The following is a 12,380-nucleotide window of genomic DNA, read 5'->3' as shown; positions in this document are numbered from 1 at the left end:
GGAGGCATTTAACCTTGTGGAGCCTTAGCTTCTTCATCTGTAAAATGGGTTTAGTGAGAGTCCTGACCAAGTCACTGTCTGAAGGGCAGCAAGCAATGCCTGGCTCAAATTGCTCTGTAAAAGGAAGACCTTATTATTGAAGAGAAACGCCCAACACAAATGAAACTGTTCTAGGTCAGGGAGGGGTGGGGTCACAGGGTCGCTGCCCTTGAGGTGGGGGTTACTCAGCAGACCTGTGATTGGAGTGTCAAGGGCATAGCGCTGCTAGTCCACCTGGACTCTCAGTGTCTCAGCTGCAGGACTGACCCAGCGAGCTGTCGAGGCCAGGAGGAAGGTGCCAGGCTGCGATTTCCTCTCCAGTGCATCCTGCGTTATGGAACACTGTTGGAAGAGGAGGGCAAGGGCTGGAGACGTGGGGCCCACTCAGAGGGCTCTCAGGAAGGAGGTAGGAGGGCAGTGGAGGAGGGTAAGCAGCCTGTGTCCCGTGTCCTCTTGGCTTCTGGGGACCAGGCTGCTCAGAAGGAGGAAGTCGTGGCCAGACGCGCTGAGTTCTGAGTTAATGACTTCGTGGGCTGCCAGGGGAGATGGGAACTGCCACCCCACCCCGTGGAAATCCCCTGTGGATGGGTGGTGGTGGTGGTGGGGTCTCCCTGTGCTGGAACTCTCCTCTGGTTCCAGCCTTTTACTGATTTTTATTTATTTCTTTTTATTGAGTCATAATTTACATTTAGTGAAGTGCAAAACTCTTGAGTGGACGGCTCGCTGGGTTTCTTCCTATGCACGTGCCCGTGTGGTCACCACCCAGATCAAAATCTAGAGCGTTCCCAGGACCCAGGAAGGCTGCCTCATACCCTTTCCCAGCTCACGACTCCCCAGAGTCCTCAATTCTAACCGTTATCACCTTCAACTAGGGCTGCCCTGTTGCCTGTTTTTGAACTTCAAATAAACAGAATCGTCCAAGATGTATTCTTTTGTGTCTGACTTCTTTCGTTCAACATTGGGTCTGGGTTTTCGTACATCTGCACTTAATTTTTTCCTTCCCGGCTGTATAATATTCCATCATGGGAATATCCCATAATATATGTTTTTATTCAGTTCCTTTCCAGGTTGGGACTACTATGAATAAAGAAGCTAGGAACACTTTTGCACCTGACTTTTGGGGCACGGAAGTTCCTGTTTCTGTCAGGCATACGCCCTGAAGTGCTTTCAGGCCTTTTAGACGTTCTATTTGAAAATGCTCCAAGATCAGGGAATAGGGAACTAGCGTGTTTCCCGCCCCTCCTCTCCCCTCCCCCTGCACAGCCGCCTCCGGGTTAGAGGCGTGAGAGTCTGAGAAGCAGAAAGGAGACAGAGGGCACCACACCACAGCAGCCACGTTCAGAAGAAGATGTAAAAATACGCTGGCCACTTGCCAACAGCATTTCCCCTTTCAAAAATGTCATCTGACCTTAGGCTGGTGATGTACGTAGAGATTTTCTGAAACTTGGAAGAAAGTTCTCTTTCTCTTGCTTATGGTGCCTGCTAAAGTCTCGAATGTCATGGAGGAACTCAGAGATGCACGAGTACATCTTCCCCATTTACAGATAGGAAAACTGACAGCCAGAGAAGGCACCTGCCTGAAGCCTCACAGCTGGTAAGTGACAGGACCACGGACCAGAGAATCCTGGCCTCCAGTGGCCATCTCTGTAAGTTGGGAGGAAGGGATCGTAGTCACTGGTCTTTCCCAGGGCTATCGGCTAAACGGGAGCTGCTGTTCCCAAAGTTTGGAGTCCCCTAGTAGTCACCCTTCCATGATTAGTGGGTGTCAGATTCTAGACTTACTCTATTGATCACCTACTGTGTGCCGGGACTGGTTTAGTCTCTGGGCATACAGCAGGGGAGGACACAGACTAGCGTGCCTGCCCTCATATAACGTGACATGCTCACAGCAGACAAGACAATAAACCTCGTAAGTAAGTACATAAAGTGAAGTAAGTTGGACAAAGGTCAGTGCTATAAGTAAAACAAAGAGAGGATGATGGGAGTTGCTAGAGGCTTGGGGGACAGGGAGGGTTGGCGTTTTGAACAAAGTGGTCCAAGAAGGTGACATTCAGAAGCTCTGAAGGAGGTGAGGGATGCTGGGGGGGGTGAGGCGGGGGCTGTGGGATGGGGACAGTGTTCTGGGCAGGGATAACATCAGGTGCAAGGGCCCTGGGATAGGGCCCTGGGGGTATCCGGGGAACATTGAGAACTGTTTGGCAGAAATGAGTTGAGCAAGCGGGAGGGGTGTGGGAGATGAGGTCGGAAAGGGGAGGGGCAGAGGGGCCACATAGGTGGCTAGGACTTCGGCTTTTACTCAGTGAGATGGAGAGCCTTCAGAGTTGCCCAGGAGTAGTGACAAGACCTGACTTAACGTTCCTAAGGGGAGCTGGCTGCTATGTGGAGACTAGACAGTAAGGGCAGAAGCCGGGACACCAGCTAAGAGGCTGTGACGATAATCCAGGGACAGATGATGGGCTTGGCCTGGCAGGCGGAGACAGTGGAGAGAGACGTGTGCCAGTAATATTTTGAAGGCAGCGCCAATAGGTGTCCCTGGCAGGTCGCTGCTGGTGCTGATACAAGACCACCTTGAGTGCAGACCAGGTGTGCTTTGCAAAGTGGGCCATTGAGTTCCAGGTACAAGGTCCTCTTCTAGATCCCTTTTAGGTTCCCTTCCCCAAAGTCAGCCAGGGAAAGTCTCACCATGTCTGCCCCCAACATGGGACTGAGCCCTGCAACCAAGGAAATGTGTGCGTGCGGACATGTGTGTGTACGTGGGTGTGTTTGGGGGAGGGGGGATCACTTCGATGCTTCTTTGCCTGTCCTTTGCCTGCTCCCCCCATTCTCTTTTCTGGGAGGCGTTTTGACAAAGCTCTAACCACTCAGCAGGCCTACAAACACCTGCACGATCAAACCTCACATAAGGCCACACTCCTCGAATATGCTCCAGCCCCACTGACCTTTTCTTTGGGGCCCCGAGCCTTTTCCACCTCAGGGCCTTTGCATTTGCCGTTCGGACCCACGCTGACTGGCACCTCTTTCTCATCTTTCAGGTCATAGCTCAAATGTCACCTCCTTGGAGAGGCCTTCCCTGCCCTCCCTGCTGGAAATGAGTCACCCCAGCTGCCCTCTGCTTTCTACATAACACTGCAGTTTGTAATGATTTATTTATTTGTTTACTTATTGTTTTGTTGCTTGTGCTCTGAGGCATTAGAAGGGCAGGGAAGGAGCTGGTCTTGTTGGCTGTCAATTCCCCAAGTACAAAGCTCAGTACCTAGAGGGACAGGGCCTCTGCGATGGCCTGGGTGACCCCCACCTCCTGGTGTTCGCATCTTGCGCATCCCTTTCCACACCGAATAGGGCTGGCCTTGTGTGACCGACAGAGCGTGAGGTGACAGGGAGGTGACAGAATGTGCCTTCCAAGCCACGTATACATATATACGTATTTATCGTATATAAAGGCTTTTAAAGGGTAATTCCTCCCTCCCTCCTTCCCTCCTTCTTTCCTTCCCTCCCTTCCCTCCCTTTCTTCCTTCTCTCCCTCCTTCCCCCTCTCCCTCCCTTCCTTTAGATGCATATAAAATCTCCTGCTGGTTCTGCTGCTTTGAACCCTGACTAATACACAGGCAATCAAGGGTTATGAGCTCTGAAGTCAAACTACCTGGGTTCAAATCCCAGGTCTACCTGCTCTGGGACTGTGGACCATTTCTTAATCTTTTTGCCTTGGTTGCCTCATTATAAAATAGGAATTATACCTACCCCACTGATTTGTGCATGTGAAATGAATTAATAAGCACACAATGCATTTAGAACCTGGAATACACACTCACTATGGGAATGTTAGCTTTATACTTTATACTTCGCACATAATAGCTGCTCAATAAATATTCTCCAAATGCATGGCTGGTCAGTGAACGAGAGGGGCCAAGGGTCCTTGCGCCCCATTTCTTCCCGGGGTTGCTCCCGAGTTCAAGTTTTTATATGTAGGAGGGCTTTTAAAGAATATTTTTTGCTTCCCTCCCTCCCTCCCTTCCTTGTGCTGTCTCTCATATGTATACTAAACAATTATTCATTGTGTGTCTGAAATTCGAACTGAACTCGGCATTCGATTTTCCTTTAGTCTCTCTTGAGACCCTAAACGTGCCGCATGTTCTCAGAGGCTTAGGGAGGTCGCCTCTGTGTGATGGGACACTTCGATGCGTCAACCCGGCCAGGTTCGGCCCTCAGTTACCCTCAGATATTAATCTAGGTGTTGCTGCCAAAGTATTGTATAGACGTGATCAAAGTCTGGGATGATTGACTTTAAGTAAAGTAGGTTATCCCAGATAATCTGGGTAGGGCTAATCTAATCAGTTGAAAGGCCCTAAGAGCCCAGCTGAGGTTTCCCTGATGAAGGATAAACCCCACCTGTGGATTAGGGACGGCTGCCCCGCCCCTGCCCCAGAGCATTAGCCCGCCCTTCCGCTGGCCCGCCCTACCGAGCTCAGGCTCCACTCGCCAGCCCCCCCCACTCCTTGCAATACATTTCCACACATGTCTCCCGTTGGTTCTGTTTCTCTGGTTGGACCCTGTCCCCGGTATGGCTGGGTTACTTTAGCTTTCAGGTCTAAAGTCATACAGGCCCAGGGTTAGGTGGATGGAAACCAAGTCCCAAGGGGGGAACAGGGTTTCAGCTCAGAGGAGAGACCGGGTCCAGGCGGAAGGTTGTGTCTTTAAGTATCTGAGGGCTGGGGTCACAGATGCTTGTTTTCTGCCTGCCTGGCAGCCATCTCCCCTTTCTCCCCACCCGCCTGATGTCCTTTTGGGGGAATTACTCACCTCCTCTGGACAAGGTCTGGTAGAGAGGGAGGACACTGGGAGCTCTCCCTTCCCGCAGCCACGGTGGTGGGCACGTGACCCAGGCCTCGCCAGCCAGAGGCTCCTCGTTTGGATCTGAATTTGAGCAGGCGGTGCGTTTAGCAATGCCCTGAGGGCCACTCCCAGGAAATCCCCTTTTACAAAAGCCAGGAGGAGCTGGTTTCTGCTACGGATTCCCTTCTGTATTGGTGTCCTTTCCACTAAAATGGGAACTCCAGGACTGTCTCAGTGCAATATTCCCTGTGCCTAAAACAGTGCCCGGCATCCAGCAGGCGCTCAACTAAATGTTTGTTGAATGAATAGACAACAGGCCTGAAGGGGAGGCTGATTCCAGAATAATGGCTAATAATTCAATCTCACATGGCAGGTTTTAGGGGTTTCTCTCCTGAAAAGTGGGATAATGTTACCTATCTTCCGAGGTTATTATAAAGATTAAATGGGTTAGTGTCGCCAAAGCGCTTACACTAAGGCCTAGCATGAGAAAGCTGTTGGGAAAACAATCAACCGTTGTTTTGGGGAGGGGCGCCAGCTACCATCTTTATCTAGAGCTTACCAGGTACTGGGCTAAAATCTTTCTACACATGACCTTGTTAGTTCTCATACGTTAACTTTTCCAACCGAGAAGTAGGTTACCTGGTGGGTGGGGGCAGGTAGGGGAATGAAGCACGACTCTGATGGGCTTAGCCTAGCTCCCATGCTCTACCTAGACCAGAGGGTCCTGGCACCTGGGATTCCGGGACAGGTGGGCTGAACGTGCCGCTATGACCACATACAGATGATGATAGTAAAATGGCAGCCAGAATTTACATAGTGCTTGCTCTGGTCTCTTGGGAAAGTCCTATATTCGGTGGGAAGTTGGATGAAAAAGTCAGCGGTGTTCAATCTTGGCTGCATGTCAGGAACACCTTTTAAAGAAGAACTGAGCCCCACCCCAGACCAATTGAATAGTAATCTCTGGGGGTGGGACCCTAACATCAGGGTGGAAAGGACCCCTCAGGTGTTTCTACCATGGCTCGCCTCAGGATTAAGAACCCCTTAGTTGGCTCAGCGTGTCTAGGGAGCGTCTGTATTTTAAACAGCCATGCAGGTGTTTCCTACGCTCGAGGACCCCGGAACTAGGGCCCTGCTTTCCAGCACAGCTTGGTACCGTGAGGTCAACAGATAAGGCTGCTTCTGGCGAGAGGTGACTGGTCTGGGTGCACCTGCGGGTCTCCTGAAGGCTGAGGGGATGAATCTCTCAGGACCCTTTCACCACTTGGCAGCGGGGACTTAATCCAAAGTCTCTTTTATGAATCTTTGAATCATTAAAATTGCCCTAGCCCCTTTAGAAGGAGTCCGGTTTAAATTTTTGATCGTCTCATTTTCCTGTGAAATTCATGGTATCTTTCTTCCCCGGAAGGTTTTAACTTAGGTCCTGCCCCTTGCATTGACTTAAGGGTTTTTTCTCCCCCTTTCTCAGATCTGGAGTTTCTTTAACAGGATGGCGCCTAGGGGAGAAAAAGTTCTGTCTTTTTTACCCAATGGCATGAGCAGTGACGATTGCACCGTGAATGTTCCTGATTAAAGTAGTCGAGAAGGAGCTGGCCAGTCCGTCCTGACCAGCCAATTACATTCCAAAGGTGTCTTGATGGGTGCGCGAACTGGGAATCAAATCTGTTTTCTTATAGCAACAACGGTGTTAAAGCCTATGTGGTTTTCCAGGCTGTTCCACGAGTATCTGTTCAGCTCCTATGAATAACTGTAAACCTATATGAATAACTTTTCACATACATTACTTATCTAAGATAATGGATGGGAAAAACTAAAAACTGACTCCAGAGTTAATAGACTTTGTATCATTAGAAAAATATTTACATCTCCCTCTTAATCTGTATGTTTGAGGCATATAGGACGTTTATCTTCTTTCATTTTCTGCCTTCCAGGTCTAGATTATTTCCTGAATCAGAATCATATCAGTACAGCAAATGGGTGGTGTGTGATACACACATTTGTCAGGGGGCGGGGGGGGGGGCAGTCCCGATAATCCCAATAATGACAATCCGCCATGGCTGACAGAACTGAGCCGGCAGCCCATGGCCCACCTGTACCCCTTTAGCTGAGCCCTGAGGGGGCAATCCGGCACGGGTCATCGCCGCCCACTCAGGGCTGTGCTGAATAGCTCAGCAGCCCCATGTCCTGTGTGGTACAAACATAAATGACCGGGGCCCACTTCTTACGAGGAGCCACGAGGACATTGGGGTGGCCTCTGAAGAGTAGACCCCTCTGGGCAAAGGCACAGAGCTGCGGGGTGGGGAGTCGGGTGGGGTGCGGTGGGGGAGCTGGGGCAGACACCCCTCCCCCTCTCCCTTCCTGGGGAATGCCGTCCGGCTGAACCACCAAGTTCAGAGTCAGTCCGGCAGAGTGTTCTCGTGGGATCATCACCATCTTTTCTAGAATCCCCACTGTCAGGGCTGGAAGGGCTGCATTGCCCTGATGCTGTCATTTCTGGATGAGAAGCTGAGACCGGTGAGGGCTGTGGCTTCCATGCCCGGGGTTCACACGGCAAATCAGAGGCCGAGGTGGACCCGAACTCGTGCCCTCTCTGGCCGCTGGGCTCTCTCTGCTCTGCTCTGACTCCCTCTCCTTTTCCCTACAGTTTTCTCAAACTCGGGTTCAGGAGGGCGCTGTCATCCCCCCACACAGATGAGGCCCACCGGAGAGCCCTAGGAGGCCGGGGCACCCCTTTTGTGGCCTTTTCTGTGCCTCGGGTGCCCCACGAGAGCTCCTGTTACTCCTCAAGGAATTCATTTGCTTACATGGCTTCTTTCAGTAGAAGGTAAGGCCCTCGAGGGGAGGGACCATTTGTTTCCTTATTGCTGACCCTCGATAAGTGGGTGACGAGTGACTGCCTGAAATTCACAGCATGATTTGCTTCTGTTACCGTACAATTTCTCCCCCTCCACCTGCCCCCTCCCAGCCAGAACCACTTCCCCTTCCGAGGTGTGGTGCACGGGGCATGATGAGCTCAGCCGTGACAGTTACATGACAAGAGTGGTATTGGAAGGACTCTGCCCCTCGGGATACTCCCTCGCCTCGGTCTCACCCAATCCCCCCAACAACCCAGGGAGAGAAAGGTACACCTAATCTCATGCCCCTTTTCTAGACGAGGTGACTGAGGTTGGGGTGTTGTCTAGGCAAGGCCACGCAGGTTGGCAGTGGTGGGACCAACCTTGAAGGCAGGTCTCTGGGCCCTGAGTCCGTTCCCCTTAGGCTGTGCTCCTGCAGACGCTGGGGGGGGGGGGGCAGGAGGGGAAGCCTGGTACGAGCGAGTGCCGTGTCTAGAAGAACCTCCATCAGGGCTGAATTGAGGATCTCATTGTAACCTGATGTTAGGAGTGACATCCCATCCTTTCCGCTGGATTCTATTCTTAGAAGCAAGTCACATTCAAGGGGAGGGGGTTTCACTAGAGTGCGACCACCAGGAGGTGGGGCTGATGGGAGCCACTCCAGAAGCCCCCCACACCCCGCCCATACCTGGGCCACACGGCTTTGCTGTCAGGGCATCACAAAGATCTCGGCTTTGGGGTCTGGCAGAGCGGAGTTTGACCCCAGGTCTTCCTCTTACCCCACAACGTGAAACCACACATTCATCAGCCTCACTGAGCCTCTTCTGCAAAACGGAGGCTGCTTCCCTCGCCCGCTCCTCCGGGGCTGAGCAGAGGGTTAAGTGTGGCGAGCCCCCTACGCTGCCCTGGCCGGTCGTTTCCCAGGGCCGCTTAACAAAGCCCACAAACGCGAGGCCTCGCACAACACGATGTAGTATTTTTCAGTCCTGCAGACCAGAAGCCCCACACGCGCCTCCCTGGGCTACACGTCCCGGTGTGGGCAGAGCTGCATTCCTTCCTCGAGGCTCCAGGGGCGAATCCGTCTCCTTGTCTTTTCCAGCTCCTAGAGGCTCCCACGCTCTGTGGATCCCGACCCATGCGGCCAGTCTGCAAAGCCAGCCCGGCTTCTTCTTCGTGATTACGTCTCCCTGCGCTCTCCTCTTCTGCCCCCTCGCCCACTTCTGAGACAGCCTGTGATTGCACGGGGCCCATCCAGACAATACTAGAAGAGGATCACCTCCCTATTTTAAAGTCACCTGAGTAGCAGCCTTCATCCCATCAGCGATCTGAATCCCCCTTTGACTGCGTAGCCTAACAGGGTCACAGGTTCTGGGGACGGGGTGTGGGTGTTTCCGGGGACCCACTGATCCGCCCACCACAGAGCCCTTCCATGCATTTGTCCTCATTTGCACCAAGGGTCGCCCCCTCCCCACACCTGGCTGCCTGATCGTCCCTGTGGTGACCTAGCACCGGAGGTGAGAGGCCCTCTTCGGCATGCCCAGGGGCCAGGAGGAAGGCTCATTGACTGTCTAAGAACGTGAGGACGAGGCAGGCGGCTGGACAAGGTGAAGTTTGTGGCCACGCTTTCGGTGCCCTAACTGTGCAACTGACTCTCTTGGAGAGTCAGATACGGTCCCGTGGGGCTGTTTTATAGCCTTCTCTGCCTGAGGACATGGGCTGGGGAAAAGTACCGTGCTGCTCCCCGCCACCTCCCAGCAAGTGTCCTGCTCCTGGGGCCACCCACCGGGGGTCCCTCAGAGGGAGGGACACTGCTGGAGCCTGGGTTCGCATCGGCCCCAGTCCTCAGCTCACCTCCAGCACTGTGCCCGCTCAGGATCTGGGGTCCTGCCTGGGAGGGAATCTGGGTGGGTCAACAGGTGTTCCAATTTGTCCTGAGCCCAGCTTCCAAGTGTTGCCTGTCCCACTGAAGATGGGTTTTTGCCTCATGTGGGGGAAACAAAAACAAAAGACATTTCCCCATCAAGAGCCACCCTCTTTGGCTGCAGGGAGGGGCAGGGACACCTGCCCACGGGAAGCTGTACCCGTTGGGTAGGGGTGGCTGGGGGTCTGGGTTTGCTCCTTCCTGGGTGGAGCTGAGTTGGGCGGGCAAGGGACGGAGATTCTTGCCATCTAGTGGTGGATGGTGGGACTGGAGCTGTAGTGGCTCAAGACCCGTCTATCCTGGACCCGGTGACCCTGGGGCCATGATCCCAACTCCTGGATGCACCATATGTGTCACAGAGGTGACATCCTGTGGGGTGTCCAGATGATGGCGTGGTGGCGAGGAGACACAGGGCAGCCTTGTCCCCACAAATGCAATGTCACAGACTCAAGGGAGGGCGCCTCTAGCTAGGAAGATTAGGTCAGTTAAAAAAAAAAGAATTTCAAATAATTTCATCCTTCCATGTTCTGTGTAGTGCAGATAGTGTTTGAAATGTGGGGGGGGAGGCCGTGTGTGCGCACACGTGTGCGTGTGTGTGTGTGTGTGTAGGTGGCCTATGGAGGGATTAGGAGACGGGACAGGAGCACTTTGGGGTCAAGTCCAGTGGACAGCATGTAGCTTAACGGAGGCTCAAGGGTCAGGAGACTGAAACCCAATTCGTGCCGACTTAAGCCGGCGGGAGAAGTGGGGAGACTGTTAGGGGCTGAATTGTGTCCCCCCACAATGTACATGTTGCAAGTGTCACCCTTGGAATGGACTATACTTGGAACAGGGTCTTTAAAGAGGTAATTGAGTTAGAATGAAGCCATTAGGGTGGGCCCTAACCCAATATGACTGGTGTCTTTATAAGAAGAGGGACCGGGGACATAGGCACAGAGAGGGAAGACCGTGTGAGGACCTGGGGAGAAGAAAGCCGTCTACACGCCGCAGACAGGGACCTCAACCCTGCTGGCCCCTTGATCTTGGATTTCTAGCCTCTAGAACAGTGAGACATAAAATTTCGATGTTTAAGACACTTTGTTACGGCAGTTCTGCAAACTCAAACAGGGAAGAAAAGGGGGTGGGTGGGGGAGGTGTAGGCTGTCACTCACCCAAAACTCGGGAGGCAGGGGTGGGTCTGGCAGCGACAGGTTGGTCCAGAGAATATATGATCCCCCCTGCTGCCTTCAACCGTCTTGTACTTGGCCCTGGGTGAGTCCCGCCCTCTGGGGCATCCTTTTGTGGGAGGGACACGCAGCCTGCAACCTTGGGGCGCATCTTACGGCTCAAGATCCAAAAGGAAAGTGAGCGCGAACCTTGCAGTCCCTGCTTGGAACCGTCTGGATAAAAGCATTCTGGTTTCCCCTCTCAGATCTCAGCACCTACTCCTGGGGCCATTTGCACCGCCTTGGGGCCGCAGGGCTGGAGTAGGTCCAGCCAGGATCTTGTGACCTCCCTGAAGGCAGGAGTGGGGGTGTGGGTGGGGATGGAGGGGGTGGAGGCAGGGAGGGTGAGAGGAGCCCCCGGATCAGCCCCACCCCCGAGAAGTGAAGGTGGAGCCATCCCCCACGGTTGGCAGAGGAGGGGAAAGCAAGCCCAGCAGAGATAGGGAGGCCCAGACAGGGACAGGAATGGGCTTCGGACCGCACAGCCTGTGTCTGTGGCCGAGCCTGCGGGGACGGTCAGCCCCGGGCCAGGTCTGCGACTCCCAGCGGGGTTGGCAGAGGAAGGCGGGCTGGCATCTCAGCTGCTGTCAGGCTCCGTCACTAATTTTCTACGAGGCCTTGGGCGAGTGTCCAAAACCTATGCTTGTTTCCTATTTTTTTGTTTGCTTGTGTTTTAATAAAATGGGCATGATGGGGGTGTGGTGTGAGATTAGCTATTATGGGAACTCACTCAACCAGACTGTTCTAGTCCCTAAATTATTACCCTGTTTTAAGTCAGGAGCTCACGAGGCCGCCTTCAAACCTGTAATTTACGGAGCAATTTTCTGCCGGCAGAGGGAGCGGACCCAGCTTCCAATAATGTTGTACTTACTATGGAGGAAGTCCTTTCTGCCCTGGGAACATCTGGCTTTAGGAATTTTTTATTGTAAACAGCTGGGTGTGGCTGGTCAGCCTCAGGCCATTGGTTTCGAGCCCAGACTCCGCCAAGAGTCAGTCTGCTCCCTGCTCCCACTCACTCGTCCAGGACCCTGGGAATCTATGTAACCCCTCCATGCCTCAGTTTCCCCATCTGTCAGATGAGAAAGGCCATGCCTACCTGAAGGGGTTGCTGGGGAGATTCAATGGACAAAAACACGTCCAGCTGTGATTCTCAACGGCGGGGGGTGGGGAGGGATTCTGCCTCCTCAGGGGACATTTGGTGATATCTGGAAAAATGTGGGAGTTGTCATGACTAGATGAGGGGGTGATACCAGCAGCACTGAGTAGAGGCCAGGGGTGCTGCTAAACGTCTTGCAATGCCCAGGGCAGGCCCCCGACAAAGTATGTCCCAAATGTCTATGGCGCCGAGGTTGAGAAACCCTGTGGTAAAGGACAGGGCAGGTGTCTAGTCAAGGCTGTCTGTTATTAGGTCTGACCTCCGGGTCCGACCCTGAATCCTTGAATCCATCATCGGTGCTTCTATGAGCTGCTGGGTACTAGGACTCAAGTTTCTTTCCCTCCATGAATAGCAGGGGGCTCCTCTCCCCTGGGATCTGTGCTTGCCCCACTGCTAGG

At 53.2% G+C, this 12,380-nt stretch overlaps 1 long non-coding RNA gene across 1 annotated transcript; it reads left to right on the top strand.

The window, feature by feature from the left end:
• Positions 1 to 1,345: 1,345 nt before the first annotated feature.
• On the top strand, positions 1,346 to 10,695 carry LOC121106414. The gene is made up of 3 exons (XR_005839038.1): positions 1,346 to 1,633; positions 7,511 to 7,690; positions 8,800 to 10,695. It is a non-coding gene; the product is annotated as an uncharacterized LOC121106414 (long non-coding RNA).
• Positions 10,696 to 12,380: the final 1,685 nt, after the last annotated feature.

Source organism: Ursus maritimus, unplaced genomic scaffold (genome assembly GCF_017311325.1).
Source record: "Ursus maritimus isolate PB19 unplaced genomic scaffold, ASM1731132v1 scaffold_32, whole genome shotgun sequence".
NCBI classification, from domain to species: domain Eukaryota; kingdom Metazoa; phylum Chordata; class Mammalia; order Carnivora; family Ursidae; genus Ursus; species Ursus maritimus.
The sequence above is the reverse complement of the archived record's forward strand: the minus strand, read 5'-3'. Positions and strand labels throughout refer to the sequence as shown.